At 37.4% G+C, this 22,752-nt stretch overlaps 1 long non-coding RNA gene across 3 annotated transcripts in view; it reads right to left on the bottom strand.

Moving 5' to 3' along the window:
- LOC147651654 (uncharacterized) overlaps positions 1 to 22,752 on the bottom strand; it is a 175,593-nt gene that overhangs the window by 135,236 nt on the left and 17,605 nt on the right. Inside the window, exons 4-5 of one of the 3 annotated variants that reach the window (XR_015273656.1) lie at positions 13,257 to 13,430; positions 8,538 to 8,614 (exon numbers count right to left, since the gene is read on the bottom strand). This is a non-coding gene — a long non-coding RNA (uncharacterized LOC147651654). Of the gene's footprint in view, positions 1 to 4,686; positions 4,764 to 8,537; positions 8,615 to 13,256; positions 13,431 to 22,752 lie in introns of all 3 variants that reach the window. The other 2 variants (XR_015273658.1, XR_015273657.1) reach the window with 2 other exon arrangements.

Genomic DNA, 22,752 nt, shown 5'->3' with positions numbered 1-22,752 from the left:
TAAGGATGGATACATAAGTACCTAGCATGTATTTTTTTTTTTAATAAACTATTGTTTACTGGATGGAAAAAACACCAGTCCTTTCAAATCTCTTTTTCTAATGGGATTTTTCTAGTTCTTCTGCACCAGGTTTGAGTTTTTTGTTTGTTTTTCTTTCTTTTTTTGCATATCTGGACAAAGTAGAAGCCACAAGTAGTGAAAAATTACATCAGGTGATAGGGAGATCCTCCAAATAAAGAAGGGAGTATGTCAATTATAGTTCTGCAGTATGCAGAAATGTAAGCATTTATCTGGAAAGCAGGTGCTAGAATATGGCTTTGACACAGCTTAAACTGGATAAGGGTTATGTCCTATAAGAGAAAAAAAGATCCTGAATTTGTTGCTGCCCTTCTCCTGCCTTGGAGCTGTTTTTCCATTCAAAAGCACGGGATGGAGAAGCTGGAGAGATCCTGGAGCACATTGCTGCTCCCCACTGGCAGCTGGTACATCCCAGCTATTCCATCTGGGGCTAATTTAAGAAGTCACAGGTGCAGCAATAATCTAACAGCAGGAACTAAGTCATTGTGGTTACACTTTTGGGTATAGAACTGCAGCTACAGACTGAGATCTGTCTCGGGTATGAACTTACATCAGACCTGGTAAGACAGTTACAGTAAATCTTCAGCAGGGATGTCAGAAGTTGAAGAGGAAGAGAAAATTCAGCTGTACTCTGAGTTTTGGACATATGTGGCATACTGTGTTATTCTGGAGATCCCCTAGTCTAAAATGAGATAAAAATTAAGAATATGTGTAACGAAAAGCAGTGACTTCAACTGCTACTGGTTTTCTTTCCTGTTGGGAAAAGCAGTTTGTGAAATATCATTAGATAGTTTCTTGTAGCTGCATGATATCTGTTTATTAAAACCCATAGATGTAACTGGGAAGCGAAGCATTACATTTGCCAATAAAACTATTGCTAGAGAAAAACACATATCATCCCAGTTATTATCTTCACAAGGATGTGTTCCAGAGAGACTTACATTGGGCCAATGAATAATTTGTGGGGTTTCTGTTAAGAAAATATTACTGTCTTATGATATTCAAGCGTAACTTTAACCTTCTTTTGGACAAGCATCTAACAATGAAAAAAGAGATTATGCATTTGAATATAAGAGCCTTAGAGAAAAAAAAAAAATTATTAATCCAAGCCAAGAGCAGTAACTTAGCATACAAGAAATGCATCCAAAATGTGGTATGCTTAGTGGTAGGATCTCATTTATCCCAAGGCTACCAAAACCCAAAAGTGTCTTAATGAAGTACAAGTGTATAGCTCAGACAGAAAAATTAAGAAAGTGTCCACCTTGTGAGAAAAGAAGCACAGAGACCCCATTAAAGGAGATATTAGAGATGGAGAATGAAAGCTGGGAAACCACTGCAACACATAAAATGATAAAATGGGAATCAAAAAGCAACCACACACATTTGATTTCTGAAAACTTTTGAAAAGGCAGCAGCTGAGAAAAACAAAGGGGAAGAAATCACAACAGACCTTATTTTTTGACATTTCCCTGCCAAGACCTAAAAAATACAGGTGGGGGGAAAAAGCATTATCTGCGGATGATGTGAACACACTAATTGGCAGGCTGAAGAGTGAGTAACTGAAGGGACTTACAAGGTGAACAACATTCCAAGTGCTGGGAGAAATTACTTGTACAGTAATCATTCACCATCTGGGAAAGAATTAGAATGCCTACCCACTCCTCAATGACCAAAATTTCTGGGGTTTGTTGTGGTGGGAATAATATTTAAATTAAAGATACAAACAAGCTAAAAATATTTTGCTTCACAATTCATTTCATTGCTATAATTTTTCTGCTAACATGAAGTGCTAAACAGAAGTCCTTTTATACCTGACTCACTTGTTCTATTTCAAAATTCAGCTAGTCAATCAATTTATTTCTTTCTGTACACCTTAAGAAACATGTTTTGAATGAAAAATATCCTTTTTAAGGCTGCCTTTCTCCCATCTCCAATTTTGTTAATTTTAGCTGTTTGTTACAGCACAGCTGTAGTGCACTACAAACATGGGGGGTGAGAGAGAAGGGAGGGCTTTGGAAAGGGCATCTGGTTCAAGGTTAAGATGAGATAAAACCATAACTTGCTTTAGCCTTATCTATGTCTCATCTCAGCTGTGCGATAGGACCCTCTCTTCTTGCTGAGCTGCACTATCTGATGCTGATACTGTGTATCAGCTGACAGACTTCTTGAACTTTATTCTTGCCACTGTGATTTCAAAAGATGGCTACAATTAAGTTTGGACAAGTATTTAGCAGACTGAAGGAAATTTGGAAGTTTTATAATAATGTTTTTCACAACCATTAGTCAGCTAGACCTGCATCTTGTAATAGAACATTCACAATTATTGTCAGTTAAATTAAGGTTTCGTTAATTTCCAGTTCATTCTTAACTGTGTCTTGCTATTTTTATGTTAATTCAGGCTATTTTAAATATACTCAGCTGTTTGAAGTGCCTGATGGAACATTTTCAAAAGTAACTAATTAGAGAAACAACAGGAGCATAAGTTAAGTTAGAAATAATCTGCAGCAGAAAACTCCTTTAGGGTCTTTATTTTAGGGAGCCAAACAATGTCTTAAGCACAGGAAATGGCTAGAAAATGCAGAGAAGGTTTTCAGAAGATTTCAGCTGAATTCTGGAAGTACTAGGTAGCAATATTACCCAAGACAGCAAATATCAAGAGGTTTTCAAAGGTTTTGGCTTTGGCTCACTTCTATGCAAAAGCCATTATGTTGATTCTAGAATACTTTTGTCTTCCTGCATTCCAGAAGCAGCTATCAGTTCTCTACCATTTAAGACTGGTCAGAACTTTAAGCTTCAGCTGAAGACAGTCCAGAGATGCTCATATCTGGTTTTATGCTTCAGTGACCACGGTGTCTCAGTCAAGTTAATAGCTTGGATTTTGATCCTGTTTTTCTCTTGTACCATAACAACTTAAAAGAAATAGTTGTCTTCTGTCTTCCATCAACCATTGTAAAATGTCTTCTTAAAAGAACATGTGTTTATTTATGAGAACAGCTTCAAGTAATTTAAATTTTGTTTTCTAAACAAAGGACACTGCATTTACAAGTAAATTCCACTTACTTGCTTTTTCAGCATCCATACCTGACATACTTTGTCAGAGAATCTGATTTATAGAACTTAAATTTACAGCAGATAACCATGGGCCCAGAAATACCATGACTGTAAAATATTTGCTTCTGATTTGTTTTATTCAATTTCTATTATTAAGCCTTATTAAAGAACAACTGGACATTCATTGCAAATGTTACGCAATATGCAAAATGTATAGGTTTGGTTACTCCACTATGTTTTTGATAGCAAAAATAAAACAAGACTGAAGATAATTTATGGACTGTCCCCTGCTCTGTTTTCCATTCAGCACCTAAATATTCAAGGCAAACCAAAGCTTAACTCCACATATTATGAAAACTACCATTTAAAATTTATTTATGTTTAAAATGACCTATAAAACTTTTCTTCTAAACCTCAGTTGAGGTATCAGTTGCTTAAATATATTCATCACATTTAGCAGAATCCTATCATCTCTCCTCTTCCTATTTAATTAAGAATTACTTTTGCTAGCCACAGGAGAATCAGAAGAGCTTTCTTTTGAGTTATTCAGAAAGTGGTAAAATAACATGCAGATACAGCAGCTGACAACATAAGCAGGGTCAGTATTAGGACAAACTGGCCAAAAAGAGCAGCTTTTGGCATAATTTTAATCAGTCCTTGGGTACATGAAATGTCATGGACTTTCATATGAAATGAAATTATCCCTTTCTCTTAGCTTATTTTTGTTCCAACTAATCCTCTAACTCTTTATTAAACATTATCTTTACCATCTGCTCTGGGTGAATGTTCAACACCTTGCAGAAGAACTCTGGGCTGATTGGTTTTTATGGGCAACATGATCTGAGTTTTATGCACATACTTAGGATTATGTCAAGGACAAAGAGGATGAATAATCCATTAACTATAATAAGCAGGAACCCGTATCAGTGCAGCTAGAACATGTGTTACGTTTCAAAAGCAAAAGATGAATTAGAGATATGTGGATCATAAAACACCCATAACTCAGGACCCTCTCTATACCAGGACATCATTTCCATACATACACACTCCACTAAACAGCATTCCTGAATGTGACGTTTCATTCTTGATGAATCAGACCTTATAGTGCTGAAATGGCATTTCCAGGCCTACAACATGCAAAGAAATAGCTCTGCTGAATTGGGCATTCCTCTAAGATGGAACAGATGGCAGCAAAATATCTGTCCCATGCATAGGTCTTTCAGGCACATCTATATGGTCAATAATAGAACTTTACTCTATTTTCATATTTTCAGTAAGCCTCTAAAATAAATTATCAAGGAACTGCTGCTGTTTAAATTCCCAATTTAAAAATTTACACTTAAAAATGTAATTGTCAAAAGTTAGTCAAATGTTGCTATCAGTTAAATCCAGTTATTGCTTCCACTCTTTGATTACCACAAACACTAAAATAACATTATCACTATTAATTATGATATTTAGTGTAATGTATATGAGCCCACCAAGACTGCATTTGTCATGAAACACATAATTGTAAAAATTTGGTTCCTTGCTTGCAAAGTTCATGTAATTACTCACCTTTTCCATCTTTCCACATCTTCTGCAATAATTTGTCTTCCTCTGTCTAACCTTTCAGACCTTTGCCTTCTCTTCCACTATAAAGGTTTATGATCCCAAAATGAACAATTATGATGGTATCTGATAACAGTATATTAACAACAGAAAATATCAGAACAATAAATCTTCACTCATTTCCTTTGATGCAGAAGGTTTGCACCATATGTGCAGTATATGTGCACATATTTGCACCATAGCAGTATGCACTAAGGTGTAATGACTGACTACTCTTCTAAATATTTTCAGCAATTTGTTGAGAATGATTTGACTCATTGAGCAGTATACTTCACTGCTGTATCATTCCATACACAAAAGGAAGGATCAAGGTTCTCCACTGGTATAAGTCATCGGGATTCTGTTGGTTTCAATAGAACTGTGTTGATTTGAGTACATGGTGTGATCTATACACTTTTAGAATCAGTGAATCAGTAAGGACTCTGAGAGAGGTTGTCATTACTAGCTACTGGATATGGTGCTAAAGACTATGAGAATTGTCCAGCTGAGAGCTTTGACTGGCATCAGAAGGCTGTATTAAATCCCAGTATTCAAACCTCAGTACAACACATGCTTTGGCTGGCCAGGGTCCTCAACTTTTTTACCTGTTCCTGTAGTGCACACTAGGACCAAAACAAGCTTACAAGCAAATCACAGAAACCATGATCCATGAACCATGCTCCAGACTACTGCCCTCACTGGATTAAAGGGAGACCAGATTAGGCCCAAGACCATTTACTGTATAGGGACCTGCTCAAGATGCTTGATCTAAATCTCAAGCGTGCTAAGCAACAGATGAAAAGCTATACCATAATTGCATAGCTCAGGTGCTTAGTAAACCTGTATTTCCTGTACTTCCAGACTAGCGACCAGCTTAGAAATAAAACCTAGTAAAAAATAAAAAAATAATACAGCTGAAAGAGCTAAAATAGTATTATACTAAGCTACGAACAATAACCTAGTAACTTCCTTTCCAATTCTTCTAGCCATGGGCAGCACTCAGTGATAGTCATAGGTGGGCAAGGAAGGATCCAGTATGTTTAGTCACAGAATTTCCTGTGTTAATAATTAGATGCTTAACACACACCCAAGAGTTCTTCCTAGACTAACAAGTCTTTGTGAATCCCCCAGTTCAGAATACAAAGTTCATTACTAAATGAAATAATAAACATATACATAATATTCAGAGTAAATCTCATCTAAGGATATTACCATTCTTAAATAGACAGAAAAATGGGTTCCAAACACTCAAGTCGAATCAGAGGTCTGGGCCACTCAGCAGAAGATATCCCTATCAGCTCCCATCCTGAATTTCAAAGACTCTTCAAAAGTACAAAAGAGAGTTACTTTTTTACTGCTAATGCTTTCATTAAACCTCTTTTTATGAAAGTAAATTAATTTTCCAGTGCCAATTATCAACCTAATATTTGAATTTTAAAACAAAATATTAGTGTTCTTTCTTATCTAGAAAGTGTCTCTCCCCCTCCCTAAATCTTATTACATACGTACATGCATGATTTAGCTGAGGTAGATTTTTTTTTAAATCCCACTGTCCTTCTCTAAAATAACAACTTTGAAAGTATAAAAAGAGGAAAGCAAAAGAGTTATGTAAAGTGTTAAAGGGTAATAAAGATTTTATATATATCTTAACTGTTAGCATGAGTAATACACAAAATGGATTTGTTTTAGGTTACCAGCTTTTATCCAGATTATCCAGACTATCAGCATCTGGTTTAAGTCCCCAGTGTAACCATCTGTAGTAATGTCACATGAAGGATTAGCCTTATCTGACATTTGTAAAGAATATATGGATGGAAGAAGAGGAAGGAGTGTGACATAGAGTACAATGGGTAAACCTTAAAATCAGGTGAAACCACATCTCGTTGATTCGAACCATGGGATTTCTTTACTTTTCAAATGTTACCATATGTATTGAAAAGCAACACATTCTCACAGATTTTTTTAAAGAAAAGCAGGCAAACTGAGAAAAAATATTTTTATATTTGACCTTTTAAGCATAATTAAAACATTAAATAAAAATAAAGCCTACTTCACCATGTTCAGTTACGACAGATGGGTATGATCACAAAAACATCAAAGGCAGGCTTATCCTAATCCTGTAAAGTGGTAAGTGCCTCCTGAAAGGTCCTGAGTGCCTTCTAATCCTACTGAGGATAGGCTGCAAGTGCACCAAGAGGTAATGGGAACAAGTAATAGAAGTAATAGAGGTAATAGTGGGCTTTCCTGGCCACATGAGAAACAGTTTGTATTAAAAAGATCTGATACGTTACAAAATAACCTAATTTATCTAAACACAGAAATCAGAAAGTGGGAAGATGGGTGTTTATGCTCCACTCTCTGTAAGTTAGTCCCACATCATGCAGCCCTAATGCTGAAAATCTGACTTCTCTTCCAGGCTTTGTTATTTGCATAAAATTGCACAGTATCTCAGGTCAATATATTTACTCCTTGGCATCAGTGTACTCTTTCCACCAATGGTGAAACTGAAGTGATCTGTTCTTAACAGATCATCAAGTTGTGCAAAATTGACAAGACATAAGAATCCATGACAACAATTAGTTTTAATGCATCAGAATGTATGATGAAACAGCTGGGGTTTAAAACAGAAAGAAAAACTCTAATCAAATGCTAAAAAATGTTTTGATTTGAGGGTTTCCCCTTTGGTGCAATCAAATATTTAGGATAGGGGAAAGGAGAATAAAGGATTCTATTAACTTAAGGCAGGTACCACTAACTTTGGAATTTCAGCTGAATTGGAATGACTGCTGATCAGGTCAAATTCAGCAAGAGTCTTTTTATTAAAAAATGGCCAGGTAAAAGGTCTCAGTGAAGATTGGGCTGTGTGTTTTGAGGCTAGGTGGCATGAGAACACACTACTGCAGTGGACTGTAGCAGCTAAACAAACAAGGTATATTGTGACAATGCCAAGCACTCCTGCCCAGTTTAAAAGAAGCTTGCTCAGATATACTGCAAAAGTACCTTATGCAAAGTCATAGATGATATCTAGTGCAGCCTGAGAACTAAGCCTCAGCCAGTTTTATCTCATCACAGTGAAACTCTAGAATGTTCCCATTGGTCATACAAGACATGGATATCTTATTTCCTTTGGCGAAACGGCCACAATTAATAGCTGATATTAAAAAAAGGCTTCTTCCTATGTGTATTATTAGATGTCACATGTCCATCAAGCTTGGAGGTTTTTTTCAGGTATCCAGATACTTGTTACCAGGCAGAGTGTCACTAATACCTACATTTTATAAATTTGCATGAGACATTTTTATAGCACATGCTGTATTGGCACCATTGCCCAATAGTGCATGCAATTACTTTGTTGTTGCTGTTGTTGCTGAGGGCCAAGCTCTAACAAATTAAATTTAGAGAAGGGAAATAGGCTTATATGCAAATGGAATTAAATGCTGACACAAGGATAAAACAGCCCTGGATTTAGACAGGGCTCTCCCCCCGACTTTTTAACCAATCATTAGATTTAAATTGAACAGACAGATTCATCTTTGATTTAACTCCACTGTAATCAATGGAACTGCAGCAGGGATGAACCCAAAGCAATATGTTTTTGACAGGTTTTATGCAGTGGCTACCCAGAATGAAGTAGATGAAACAGATTACTTTTTTTGCTTATAATTTATGAAATTATTTCACTGTTCCCAAATCCCTACATCAAGGAAATTAGTTGGTGCATAAAAATGGATAAAGTAGGCAGTTGCATGCCAAATACCAACTGCTGACTACAGGCTCTGTACCCCAATACACAAAGCCAAAATATTTATCTGACTTACCTGTGATCCAGAACAAGCTTCCTAATGGTGTCAGTACAGCTGGGTAATCGCACAGTTTCTCCTCAATGTCACTTGAGCTGCATAAAAAGAATGAAGTACATTTACTATCTCTATAATATTAGTATCACATAGGTTAGTTTCCAGAACATAAAGCATGAAAGTCTGAGTACACCCTTTTTTCAAGCAATAAAGATCTCAAGTTTTCACCCCATTCATATTTGTTATCACATTCCAATCATTTGTATTTCATTGATTTCTAAACATAGAAAAATGGTCCATCAAAATAATGCATTTTATAGGTGTTACAAATTGTATTATAATCCTTCTACATTTCCACCATGGAAACTACAGTAATTTTCAAGTAATAAAATTTCATGCTTACTTTCTGGAGTTCTAATTCTAAACATTTCATTCTGTTCAGTGACTCAATATTATCTAGTAGTACCACACTCAACAGCATTCGTTCTTCTTATGTGACAAAAGCAAATTTAGATACCTGCATGAATTCAGGAGTCTAAGAAAAACTAAGATACCAGATGTCTATTCATTAAGAAGTCAAATCGGCATTCAACTGCCCCCTTAAATACTAGAAAGAAAGTTTTCAGCTCAAACATTATAAGAATGATTTCTTTCCCTAATCTTTCAATCAATGAAATAAAAAAAGCATTTTAAGAAGAGACACATGCATCAAATGCAGTATCTGGGAAAAAAATTTGCTGGATTAGTATCAGCCTCATAGAGTAACATTAACTGCTTGCTTTCAAACTTCAAAGTAAGTCGTCCATTAATTTTTAGCTCTTTCTTCTATTCCAGCTTTGAATTTCTTCTTTTTGCCTGCCAAAATATCTGAATTGATCTGTGGTTGCAAGACTATGATTCTCCTTGTGCATCTTGTGTCTGCAAAGAATCAGTTTTCAAAACAGAATTCAAACTGAAGGGAGGCTGTCCATAAAATCAGTTAATCAATTCATGAACATACTATAGGGTTTTCTGATTAAATAATAAATATAGGAAACTTTTATCAGAACTCTTTAAAATGCTCTTGAGTCCCGCATGTGCCCGGCTGCTGTGCGAGGAGGGTTCTCTGTGCCCTGGAGCCCCGCCGGGCTGTGCGGGCGGCTGCCGCTGGCCTGGCCCCGCCAGTGCAAGGGCTGGCTAAACCACAGCTGGGGAAGGGCTGGCTAAACCACAGCTGGGAAAGGGCTGGCTAAACCACAGCTGGGGAAGGGCTGGCTAAACCACAGCTGGGAAAGGGCTGGCTAAACCACAGCTGGGAAAGGGCTGGCTAAACCACAGCTGGGAAAGGGCTGGCTAAACCACAGCTGGGAAAGGGCTGGCTAAACCACAGCTGGGGAAGGGCTGGCTAAACCACAGCTGGGAAAGGGCTGGCTAAACCACAGCTGGGGAAGGGCTGGCTAAACCACAGCTGGGAAAGGGCTGGCTAAACCACAGCTGGGGAAGGGCTGGCTAAACCACAGCTGGGGAAGGGCTGGCTAAACCACAGCTGGGAAAGAGCCGGGTAGACGAAACCAAAGGTGTGCAGCTCTCACATGGACATAACATCTTCTACTAGGAACACTCCCTCTTCATTTTTCCCCAGTGCTAGAAGTTTATGAGTCACTTATCCAAACTAAATGATGTACCTAAAGAAAGATTTCTATTCCTTTGGGAAAAAAGTAGTAAAATGGAAAGTTGGATAGGAGTCTTTTATGCAAAACAAAACTAAATATTCAAAATATGCAACTGTGTAACCATCATAGATATCTAACATGGAAGTAAAAAATCAGTTCATCTTGAGAAACTTCCCCATTTATGGAAAAGCACCCACAACAGAGAAAGAACAAATGCAAGTAAAAGAAATCAACCAAACACAGAATCTGAGAAAACTTTCAGGGAAAAGCATTTTACCACCCCTAATATGATTGAATATCTATCTTGCAGATAAACAGTCCAAACAGTGGGGGAAAAAATAAGTAAAAATTTCAGACTGAATTAAAATGAACCATTGGATGGTACTGAAATGTGAAACAGGAGAATTTGGATCCTTCTTGCAGTGTCTGACTTGTTATGAAATCTCATCTGCTATCCTGCCTGCCTCAGTATCCTCCATTCCCTTTCTCAACTCTGGTGAGCTACAGAAGTTATGGACCAGTTCTCACAGTGGACACATCTATGCTAACATCAGAAGAGTGACAGAGGGGGGTGAATGAAGACATTCTCAGACTAGCTGTACTCTCACTGGCCTGCTTAACAGACTTCAGTTGTCCCAATAAGTATCCATGATGTCTGTCAGATTTGCATCCTGTGCTATAGTGCATGTTTCCTGTCAAAGTTCCTTCATAAAAGTTTCTTTCAGCTATGCCTACCAGTCCTTCACTCCCACCACTTACATACAGTGTGCAACAGTAATTTTGATTAAGTGACACCTGGATCTCAATGGGCCCTCTTAAGCACTACTTCATAATACATAAAACTAGGTGCTGCTGAAATACAAGCAACTTTCTTGCACTGATGATTTGTTGTTGGCCTAACCCTGCTTTTCATCCAGTTTGCTTGTACAAAGCATTTCCTGTGAGCCTGGGCGATTCATGCCCGCTCTGCCTGGAGCGTAGATCCCTGCAGTCGGTGCACTGCTCAGTCCCAGCCAGTGCGAGCCCTCTGCACCAGGCCCTGCAGACAGACACCCCCAACATGCACCAGTCAGAAAATGCATCGGCCCCCCCTTGCATGCATTGCAACAGCCACTGCACGGGTGGTTGCTTAATGCCAACGGTGTGATGCATATTTCCTGTGCTGAAGGAAATTGCATCTTTCAGGAATTGCATCAGGCTGTGGAAAAAAAACAGCTAGGGAGAACATATTTCAATATGAGTGAGCTAATTATAATTTTGGCTCCTAAAGCTTTTTAACAGCCAACATATAAAGTCCAGCTGGCATGTCCTTCCGCCTGCCTGAAGGAAATAGTCCCAATTTATAGCATAATCAAAAACCATGTTTCTATATTTTTGGGTTGTTTTTAAGTTACTGCCAATACATCAGCCTATGGAAAAGCCTCAGATTGCTTTCCAAGTGATAGAGTGCCAGGAAGAAAAAGTTGCAATGTATACACATTTTACTGCCTCTACACTGGTTTAAAAAGCACACAAGATTGCCTTAGGAAAAGGGGAAAAGAAGTATCAGTTAAATAAGGAATTTGTGAATCACATAGCCCAGTGCAAGTAAGAGGACACTGTTAATTTTCAGACTATCGTAAAGCCATTGGTGAATTTGACACAGTTCAAAAACCAGTTACAATAGAAGGATGAGAGGATTGGGCTATCTGCTGAAATGAAATCCAGCCCACAGAAACAAAATCTTGCAAGAACCCAGCACTGAAGTATGCTGTGAGAATAAAAAATCTATAAGCAAGTGCATCAGTATGGTCTTTTAAAGACCAATGTTATGCAGAGGGTGTTGCACAGCTCTGAACACAGGTTTGCTAATTATATCAGGCTCTTACTTCTTTCTGTCAATTATACTCTGAAAACTTTGAAACTACCACAGATGTACAGGGAAGCAACTGTATTGATTTTCACTCACTATAACTATAGTAATAAATCAATCAATATTTCTCCTAAAAATACTAATACATGCCCTGAAACAGCATTTTGAGTACGCACCTGCAAAGGCAGATAAATTTTTCTACATCTAGTAACTAAAACACAGCACCACAAATAGCAGTTTGCAGTGATCAAAACAGCATTTATATGTCTATTTTTAAGTGATGTTTCTTTAGCAATATAATTATGATTTTGATTACTTATGCATAAACGTAAACTAAATTAAACATATTCTAGGTTGTATTGAAAAAAATGTAAGTGACCAAATCTACAAACTTTATTAAAATGCACAACTCTTATATGATCAACAACATAGATTTCAGCATGACTCTTTTTGGATGTAACAAGTTTGTGTAGTAACCCTAAATGAATTAAAGCCCAGGAATGTGATCTTGATTAGTAATCTTGCAAACTAAGGATAAGGAACCAAACTTACTCTTCAACTGATACCTTGTGGGGATCTGTAGCACACAAACATTTACTCAGCTTCTGAGACTTGAAGTTGAATAGGGTACACCTCCTGCATTCTAAGGTGCATCGTGACTTGAATGCAATTTTCTGTGCTATATTCATCTACTCTACATTTGTATGTTCAGGTATTCAAATTCCTTCAGTCTAAGTCAATGCTTGTTCAAGCCATCCTGTCTAACAGCAGACTCTAGATGGAGAACTTTAGGTGTCTGAAGAAACAGATAATTTCAGCAATTTTCTCCAGTTGCAGAAATTCTTTCAGTAGTAAACAATGTGCAAAGCATGCTTTGGAAGGAAATGAAGGCAGAATGGAAACCTGCCTCCACACCTTGCCTGCTACTTCAGCCTTTAGCCTTTGTAACACCAAACCCTTCAACTGCTCCTGGTGCCTCTCCTCGGCATGCATTATCTTATTACACTATAAAGAATAAAGTTTGAAGTACCAGTATTTTATGACTTCCTAGTTCAGTCTGTGACAATTGTCCAGCACCCATCAGTCTCCCGGTACTAATAGCTAGTTATTTACTAGCAACTACATCCAGAACCCTCATTTTCTCTCAGGACCCCTGAAGATTTTCCTGTCTTATCAGTTAAATACAAAATTCCACACATTTTTATGCCTTGTCCATCTGGTTCCTTAACTATATACCTTTCAGAGGTAACATTTGGGTTGTATGAGCTCCTGAGGAGAGGATGCCAGTCTTCAGGCCTGGGGCTACAGGAATTGCCAGGATCCATTTATTGGGGCTGGGGCAGGTAAGGAAATGTCCTTGCTTGCAGCAGTGAGTTCACATTATATCTGGTGAAGACAGGACTCATCACCCTGGACCAAAGTAACACCATAATCAGTAGACGGAGGGAGGAGAAACTCGTCATCCGTTAGATCACATCTGTAATACTGTATTTGGGGTTGGGATCTCTACTTCTCAAAAGACACAGGTAACCTGGTGAGTCACCAACACTGTCAGGGACAGAATATACATATGTATCTCCAGAATATCTGTAAACATCCAGAATATACATACATATATACACACATGTATGTGTGTGTGTGTGTGTGTGTGTGTGTATGTTTCCTCATTTTTATATATACATACACAAAGACAGAATGCACACACATATATATAAAAACATAAGCATTTTGACTCACAGTTGGCTGTGTGCTAGAAAAACATCTAGATGATATACTTGATATATATCTTCATAGCTTTCCCCTTTTATTTAGTTACTTTTAGGAACAGGATATTGGGCTAGACAAACCTTTAATGTGATTCAATATGAAAGTTTTTATAAATATTGTTTTCAACTGTTTCAGTAACATGTTAAGTTAACTATCCCAAATATCTACAAAGCATAATTGAAAATAATCCAAACAATTTAGAGGAGTTTGGATTAGCTCCTGTTTTCCATAAAGGAAGAATGAGGTTCAGCAGAGTGGAAGACAAGATGAGCCATAAGAGAATCAATCTGCATCCATGGTCCACAAAAGTCTGAGAACTACCAAATCACTAAATACTCAAAATTGTGTGCAAAATATGAATAAAATATTGATTTCATTAAAAATGTTAAGGACTACTTAATTCAAAAACATTTTATATGTTTGCATATTTATTTCCAAATTTGCATATCTGTTTGCATATATCTTGTAAAGCTGAATGTTAATTATAATTTAAAATCATGTATAAATTGTAACCAAGAATGTTGTATGAATTTTTGAAATAAGAGACACACTCAAGTACCATTAATTATAAACTGCCATTTAAAGCATACTGAAGCAGACCTCATATTGAAAAAATATTGAACCCTTGACAAATAAAAAAGGCAGCAAGAGTTATTAACTGGTCTAGCTGATTAAATGGTGTCTCCTACAAGCATAGCATAGAATTTTTTCCCCCCTTTTTCTCCCTCCAGACCTTTCTCCCTCCTGGGTTACATTTACTTAGAAGTGACACATGACGATGTGGTGGCCAAGGTAAAATTGCTATAAAGACTGCATGATTCACTGGTTTATAGTTTCTGTTTAGGCCAATTCTCTTTTTGAATTTTTATTCATGTAGAAGTGACAGTAATATATAAAAATAGACAAAACTTCATGGGTTACTTTAATGGATTGATGTCAAATGAGGTGAGTTGAAGTGATTTTTTCACACGCTACTTAGATATGTGAAATGATTCTGAGTAATTTTAAAAGCAAGGTCAAATCTCAAGCAGCTTCCAAAAACCTAGGCTTTGCTAAATATACAAGACATGATGATCTGACTATCACTTGAAGTGGCAGTTGGAGACAGTCAAATCTCTAATAGCTTTAGATATAAATCCAAGGTCAGCTATCCCAGTAATCATTAAGAGCCAGGAGTTTCCAAAAAAACAGTTCCTTAAGAATACTGCAAAAGTATTATTTGCTCTTGTTAATTTTGAGAAGATGTGTAGAAGATCCATTAATAGTTAAAGAAAATAATTCAAATGTACAGCTTGCATAGAGAAGGCTCCACAAGTTTATTAGTGCAAATCAGTATTGCTGCCCTTAAAAGTTACCTATCTCTGCAACAGGCTGTTCCCTTAAGCAAGGACAGCAGAAAGGTACAAGTCCACTCCTCTCTCTAATCACTCGAAACCTGATATCTTCAATTACATGAACAATGCATTAATCCATCAGGCTGAAAAGTATATAAGCATAGATGCAAACTCACCTATTTCTGTGCTAGCTTTACCTCGGGGGGGTAACATCAGTGCAAGGAGCAGACTGACAGCCAGGAGCAGTGAAGTCTCAAACTTCAGCATGTGTTATACAAATGGGACCACGTTGATCAGCTTTAGTGACGATGCACTACAGGTTGGATTCGGCCTGCATAGGTCTGGCCTAACACTGGCATGTTATCAGCTATTCACACTCCTCGGTCAAGCAAGGATTCTTCAAATGTATGGAAGCCTCTTTGCCTGATCTGTATTTCCCACTAGGAATATGACTACAGTGAGAGGGAAACCAAGAGATGCACTATGGAAATACAGTTCTGTGGTTATCTCTCTGTTAAAGTGTGACTACAGAAAAATATCCAAAGAGCAGCCACCTCAGAGACATAAATCTCTCATTTAATCCTGTCTTCTGAGAGATACCTATTCTGCCTGCATGTTCTTTCTTCTTCAGCCAGCACTTGAGACTAAGCAAGTGGTTCCATTAGAGGATGTGCATACTCTAGCACAGAGGCCTACTGCTAACATTTCTTCCACCATGAAAACACTGTTCACACTTGCAGAGCTGAGTTAGATTTGCACTAAACTTTAATAGTTGTGGATTCATAGAACATCATGTAAAAAATCATGGCAAATTTTCTTGCTCTCTGCAGGAAAATAATGTGAAACCCATGAGTTATGACTTTTGATTTTTCAAGATTTCCTAATTTTTTCTTAATTTTTCGTCCCCTTTTCACAAAACAGTCTGCAAAGGAAATAAATGCTGCAATTCCTGTGACCATTCATAAAATCACATGTCATTACTTCCAACAGTAAATTACTCTCAGCCTTGTCTCTTTTTCCTGTAGAGAAAAGTTCCACTTTCACTTTCTTCAGAGTAGAACTTAGAGAACTTGAAGTAGCAACCAGTACAGCTGTAGAGAGCAGGGAACTTCCCTGATGGCCAAAATTGCAATGAATAAGTTACCAGCATGCATTTGATGCTTTTCTTCCAGTGCCCATGCCCTTCATTTATAACCATGGAACATGTACTTTGAAAAGAGGGGAAAGAAAAAAGGTGCTTCTGTTTCTTTAAACTAAGACATTTCTACAGCTATAATTTTCCATTCTAATGAGGATCTATAGTGAATGAATTACTAAAGCACTAGACAAGCACCAAATAGTTCTCCCTCCTGATTGATTACACTCTAGAGGCAACAAAACCTCATGGCTGAGGCACTAATGAGTATTAGATAACCCATCTGTTTGTAATAGGAGCATGCTGTTATGCCTGTAACAGAAGGACATCGTATTGATATTTTTTTACAGAAGGGTCTAGAACTAGATTTTTTTAAGAACTGGGATCCAAACAAAGATCTTTGTAGTAAAAATGTCACTTGCAGTGATAAGCCAAAATCCTGAATCAGTGTATGTACTCAGACTTGTATGACTATCAGTATTTAAGTATTGAGTAAATTTCTTTTGTTGAGCTTTCATGACTAAAGTTATCTATTTAGCTAAATACGGAAGTAATTTGGCAGCACGATTTAAACACATGCTAAACTAACACAGCCTAAACTTTAATTTCCTCTGTTCCTTTATAGTGGTTTGCTACTTTGATACAAAACAGCAATTGTATTAGATTTAGGCCCGGTAACTAATTAATAGGTGGTAGTGGAATTAGTTAATAACAGTTCAGAATGTTAATATAGCAATTCATAGTTTGTGTCATCTTTGGTTCATTTTAGTGCAGGTAGGTAGTTCAGTAAGGTTTGACAATAATCATTGTAGTTCAGCATATTCAAGACTTGCAAGACATGTAAGCTATTGTGTAACTTACATATTTTTCTAGTCTAGGAATCTTCTCAAGTGTTTTATCAGCAGATTTATTTCTTAACTGAAAGCAGTACACACAAAATATACATAAATATATATATATATATATATATATATATATAAACATGCATCCATCAATTCTTTATTGATGCTAAAACTACAAACACCAGTGTAGTTGTTGGAGATTTTTCATATACAGCATGCTTTAGATAACTGTTTTAAAATGCTCCTAATTCCTTACTACTTAGCAGATTCCCAAAGTGAGGCAGGCAGGCAGGTGGAAGGAAGGAAATGCAATTTTGTCCTTTTTCAAATTATAATAAAGAATAATTAATACAGAAAAAAAAAAAAAACTGTGAGAAAATAAAGGGATTTTTTCAGATAATTGCCATGCCTTGTCATTGTAATCTTCCCAATAGACCATATTCTGATCACACTTCATAAAGAATTGTGCAAAAATAAGTCTCAGCTTTCACTTTTTGATCTCGTCAATTTTCATTTTTTAAAAAAACTGTACTTATTTGCAATATACCTGTAACCATTAAAATGTTAGGTACCTGCAGCTGGAAAGGATCTACTATCTCATGCTTTCAGGTACTCTATCACATGTGTCCCAGTTTTGGTTTCCCCAAAGATGCAAAAAAAGGCCATGGGCCTTGAAAGACAGCACATCAACTTTTGGACTTGTCTACTGCAGTTGCAGCCATGAGAAAAGAGACCTCTGAACATAACAGTGATCTCCAAAGGAAAAACAGGGGTCGTGTCTTTTTGCTGCTTTTATACATTCTGCAGAATGTCAAGATGATGTTGTATTACAAGTTGCTTAAAAGCTTACTTCTTGCTTTTTGAAATACAAGGGAGACCAGGTTTTGCTCAGCACTAGTTGAAGGGGATGGAAGTACTGAACCTTTGTCAGGTCGTTTTTTTTTTTTTTTCTCACAACTGCTGTTACTTAGCAGTTGAAACATACTGAATATACTTTTGTCATGTTTGTTGTAAACTTGAAGACAGCATTTGCTGTAGTGTATTATCAATTATTCCTGCTCAGTTCTGTATACTCTGACAAAAAAAAAATATCCAGACAGCTTGTGGTGACAGTCCACCTCCTCATGAACTCTTACATGCACAGAAAACAGTAAGACAACAAAACCTCATTTGATAATGTCAGGAAAAGGAAGTCTCTAATCTTCAATAGCTTGATTTTTGCAACTACCAGGCTAATCTGCTATTACAATACTACTTCATCCTCAAAATCCCTGTTCTGTGTGTAAGCAGTGATGTCAGCATTGCAAAGGAAGAGCTGTATGACCATTTTAACAAGCCTATCACCCACTTCCTAGCTAAGTGACACTTTTTTAATGGTTGAAGAAACTCCCACAGCAGAGCCTGTCCAAAATCAAGTAGCAGTTAAGCATATAATCTGAGATATTTAACTTTGTGTAGCTTTGGGGTTTTTAAACTGGCCATGTATTTCCCTCTAACATGACATTAAAAATGAGACTTATGGAGAGAGAGAGAGCGCACAAGAGAAAGAGAGACAGAATATGGGCAATAGAAATCATTCACTAAGTGGATACATCAAAACTTCTCCTGAATGTATAGTGTTGGTTGACTGAGAAATTCCTGTGTACAGATCTATGCTGATCAGTCTGATCAAGGAAGAGGTAGAATCAATGCCATCCTGTGTATATAACAATAAAGTCAAAGTTTTAACTACACAGAAAGACGTCTTCCTTCTTTTCTTTCCCTATATTAAAATGTGCATTTCAATGAAAATAAAACTAAAGCTATTGGCTTATTCAAAGTTCAGTCAATTTACTAACAGAAAAGGCAGAGTTCTCTTGCTTTGATTAGTATCTGTGCAATCTGACACCAGAGAAAGCACAGAGCTCTATGACACTTGTATTTCTAGAATTGCTTAACTTGCCTCTAAAGTAGGAACGCATCTATGCCAATCATGTTTACAGATGAGTTTTGCAAGCATAGCCTCATATGTCCAGATTTGTACCAACTTGATTAGCAGGAACAAAAAATGAAGATTGCTTTAATGCAAGATACTTCAATAAAATGACCAGTGAACTGAAATGTATCCATCCTTAGAGCAACTGCTTGGCTGAGCTGAAACCAGCAAACAAGGAAGCCTGAACGTGGAATTCCCCCCAGCTGTATACTGAAATCCCCAGGAAACATTCGTCGTAGCCATGTTCTGAAAACCATTTCAGCTAGGGGGCGTTCAACCAACATTTTCCATGGCTGCACTTCAGACATCAACCTGTTTCCAGCAGCCGTGACAGCAGCCTCCTGGTGAGAGCTGTAAATGCAAAACCCAGATATTCCAGGATTTTAAATTTCTCCCTTACTCTGTATGCAAGGGCCCCAGACTCTACAGCGAAGCTGTAGCAACACAAGTAAATAAGAGTTAAGTGTCTCACACAGAAACGTGCCTGCCATTTGCTCGTTCTATAGCTCTACTATAGGCACTCTAATGCAGGGATTGCAAGAGCAAAGCTCTCCTACTGTGAATGTAACAGGGATGTGCATTATACCAACACAGTTAAGCCATAATGCACAGAAGAGATTACAGCAGAAACAATTTTGCCAGTGTTAAGTTTATGTACAAAACTCCTACTGGCATAAAACAGAGATCTTACCTCATGTCACCCTGGCTTTCCTATTTCCTGCAAGTGACAGCAGCAGCATAACTACAACCTTAAATAGTTACCAACACAACTATTTTGAAATACTGTATTTGGGATGTTTATGGGGACAAAAGCTTTGCATCAATTAAACTTAGCTTCCCTGGTTACATGTGGTTGCAGGACACCAGCATCTCCACGTTGCTGCATAAGTTTCCTTGGTGGACAGAAGTCAGAGGAAGTTTCACACATGTCCACCCACCAGGGTCTGCAAGAGAACATTTATTCCTGCCTCTTCAATGTAGGCAAGACACGAGCATCAGCACCTTTTCACTGGCTTAAATAAGGGACACAGATTTCAAAGCATTGAACAAACAAATAAGATAAATATAGAACTGTAAGCATGGGTTCAATAAGGGTAGCTAGACACTGAAGTAAGGCTAAAATTTTTCTTCAGAAACTGTCACCTCTTCTACATGTCACGGGCATGTAGATAGGCATGTCATGGGCTAAGCTGACTGTGTTGGGGCAGGAGGTCTGGTTAAGAAAATGCTGTAATATACCTTCAGTCCATATTGCATGAGATTTCTTTTGCTGTTATCTCCCCCTCTGCAGATGAATAACAGAGGAAAATACACTTTGCAGCAGGTAACTCATTATATCAGTAGATTCCCTGTGCTAAACTCTATATATGAGAACTTCCATAGTTTCATGGGTTACACTTTAAGAAACAAAATGAGCTGAACTGTCATTGTGCTCTTGGTAGTAACAGCACTTCAGCAGTTATGGTATTACATATGGACTTTTGCTTCCTCCTGGGAGTTGTTTTCCTTAGAAGCAAAGCTGATTCCTATTTTCCACTTTGCTGATCACTCTGTTCCTGCATAGTTTGTACTACAGTGGGAACTATTATGCACCCTTCCCTCTCCCTCCCACCCCTGCATACCTACACGCTTCCTCTTTCCAGAACAAAAGCTTTTTCCAGTTATTTAAGGAATCTCACAAAATTATACTTCTTATCCTTATACAGTGATGTCAATTATTGGTTCTAAAACATACTTTTGAAGGGGAAAGTATAATTGCTACTCAGGAGCTGAGGCTTGAGCCTCTATCAACTTTGTATTTAATGTTAAAATAGTCATCGGAGAAAAGCTTTTGGGGAAAATGGGATTCCCTACCCAGTTCTACTTGTACTACCTGAGTGAAAATAATTTGATTTCAGAGGATTACTAATGCAAGGATTCTAGAATCCAAACTTACTATAAATTCTGGTTACCTTCAGCTATTTCTAGTTACTGTTTTATGGAACTACCATTTGGGATTTAGTTCACAGTCTGCAAGCACTAATGATAGAAACTCAAAGCATGTCAGGTTACTACAGTTTAGCTTGAAAATACACTCGCAAATAGACTGTACAACCTTCAGAAAAACAAGCTTCCAATAAACACAAGAAGCAAGTTCCAGTCTCTGATTAAGAATTCTTATCTCTTAGCCCTGGTTCCCAGGCTAATGAGATGACTTTGAGAAAGCTGTCTTTAAGTGTCTCCCTGTATGCTGTCCAGAATTCTGCAGGCTGTATGGCTCATTACATGTTTCTCATAATACTGATTTGCCTCTGCCATAATCGGTCTCTTTGCTGCCTGAGTGCAGAAATGTCTCCCATTAAATTAAAGGGCCAGAAGCACAGGGCATTTCAAGAAGGACAAGGAGGTAACAAAGCTCACTGATTCTGCAGGGAAATTACCTTCTTAAGGGAAGTGTTTCATGTACTCAGGAGGTCTGGAAGATGTACTTTCTGGGAGATTGTGGCTCAGTGCTGATAGAGGTGCTAATGTAAACTGTATACGAGACTATTGTTATAATTTTAAAATTAAAGAGATGTACAGTCAATCCTTCAGCCTTTCTGTTCCCCTAAAGCCAGTATTTTATTGTTTTTAAAGCTTTGCGTTGACACAGTGCCGACCAAAGGCAAACACTACAAAATACAAGCACAGACCCAGCATGTTACTTTGCAAAATAAAGATAGAATGGGGAAGAAGTGCTACAGTGTCATGCAAAATATCTCTAGGCCTAATTAAAAAAGAAAAAAGAAGACAGTTTTAGATTGAATGAATTGTCCTTAACCTAGAAAAATAAACACATTCAGAGAACTGGAAGAAAAACAGTGCCATACACTATTACATAAAAAAAATGCCTAAGATAAACTTTAGCATTCTATAAATGATTGAATTAAGAACTGCAACCTAAACACTGAAAATTACTGTCTTTTGTTACAATCCATAAGCAAATAGCTTAAAACTGGAGGAAGAATTTTTTTGAAACTATGATATTTTTGAACTGTTTTGGAACTTTGCTTACAATATTTAGTTGCACACAGAGAACAGGAGTGGTGTGCTTGAGATGAAGGAGTTGTGGGGCACTGGAGTACAAAATACAAAGGGCCACAAACTGATCTGTGATTAGCACAGGCTGTGGAACAGCCTTTGGTAATCAAGCCTCAGAATAGGATCAGACTAAGACCAGAGCTGCTCTTGTCAGTAAAAACTTTATTAAGCAAACCATTGACATTCCCCCACATCTAAACAAAAAACAAACAAACAAACAAACAAAAGCCACTAAAAAAAAAAAACACCAAAAAATTCCCAAAACCAACGAACAACCCTTTTTATTGATTATGCCTTTTTTTTGAAGAGTAAATTTTCAAACAGCATACGGGGAGGCTAATTTGTACCATTGTAAGCCTAGCTCAGACTTGCAGTGAATTCAAGAAAAGAATTTTTCATTTACATTGCAGTTGGTCTCACAAGGCCAAGTTTACATATCCCTGTAAAGGTAGTCAAGCTGAAAACAATGGCCCTGTTCATACAAGTACAATTTTGTACAAGTAATGTCGTAGGAAGGAAGGTGTTCAGGATACACTGCTATTGATAACTTCTGTGGCACAAAATCACCTCAGCAAAAAACAATCAGGCTGCACATGCTGAAGGTTAAAAAAAGATGAAA

The sequence above is a fragment of the Cyanistes caeruleus genome, chromosome 9 (assembly GCF_971803275.1).
Source record: "Cyanistes caeruleus chromosome 9, bCyaCae1.hap1.1, whole genome shotgun sequence".
In the NCBI taxonomy this organism is placed as follows: Eukaryota; Metazoa; Chordata; class Aves; order Passeriformes; family Paridae; genus Cyanistes; species Cyanistes caeruleus.
This window is presented reverse-complemented; position numbering and strand designations above follow the sequence as displayed.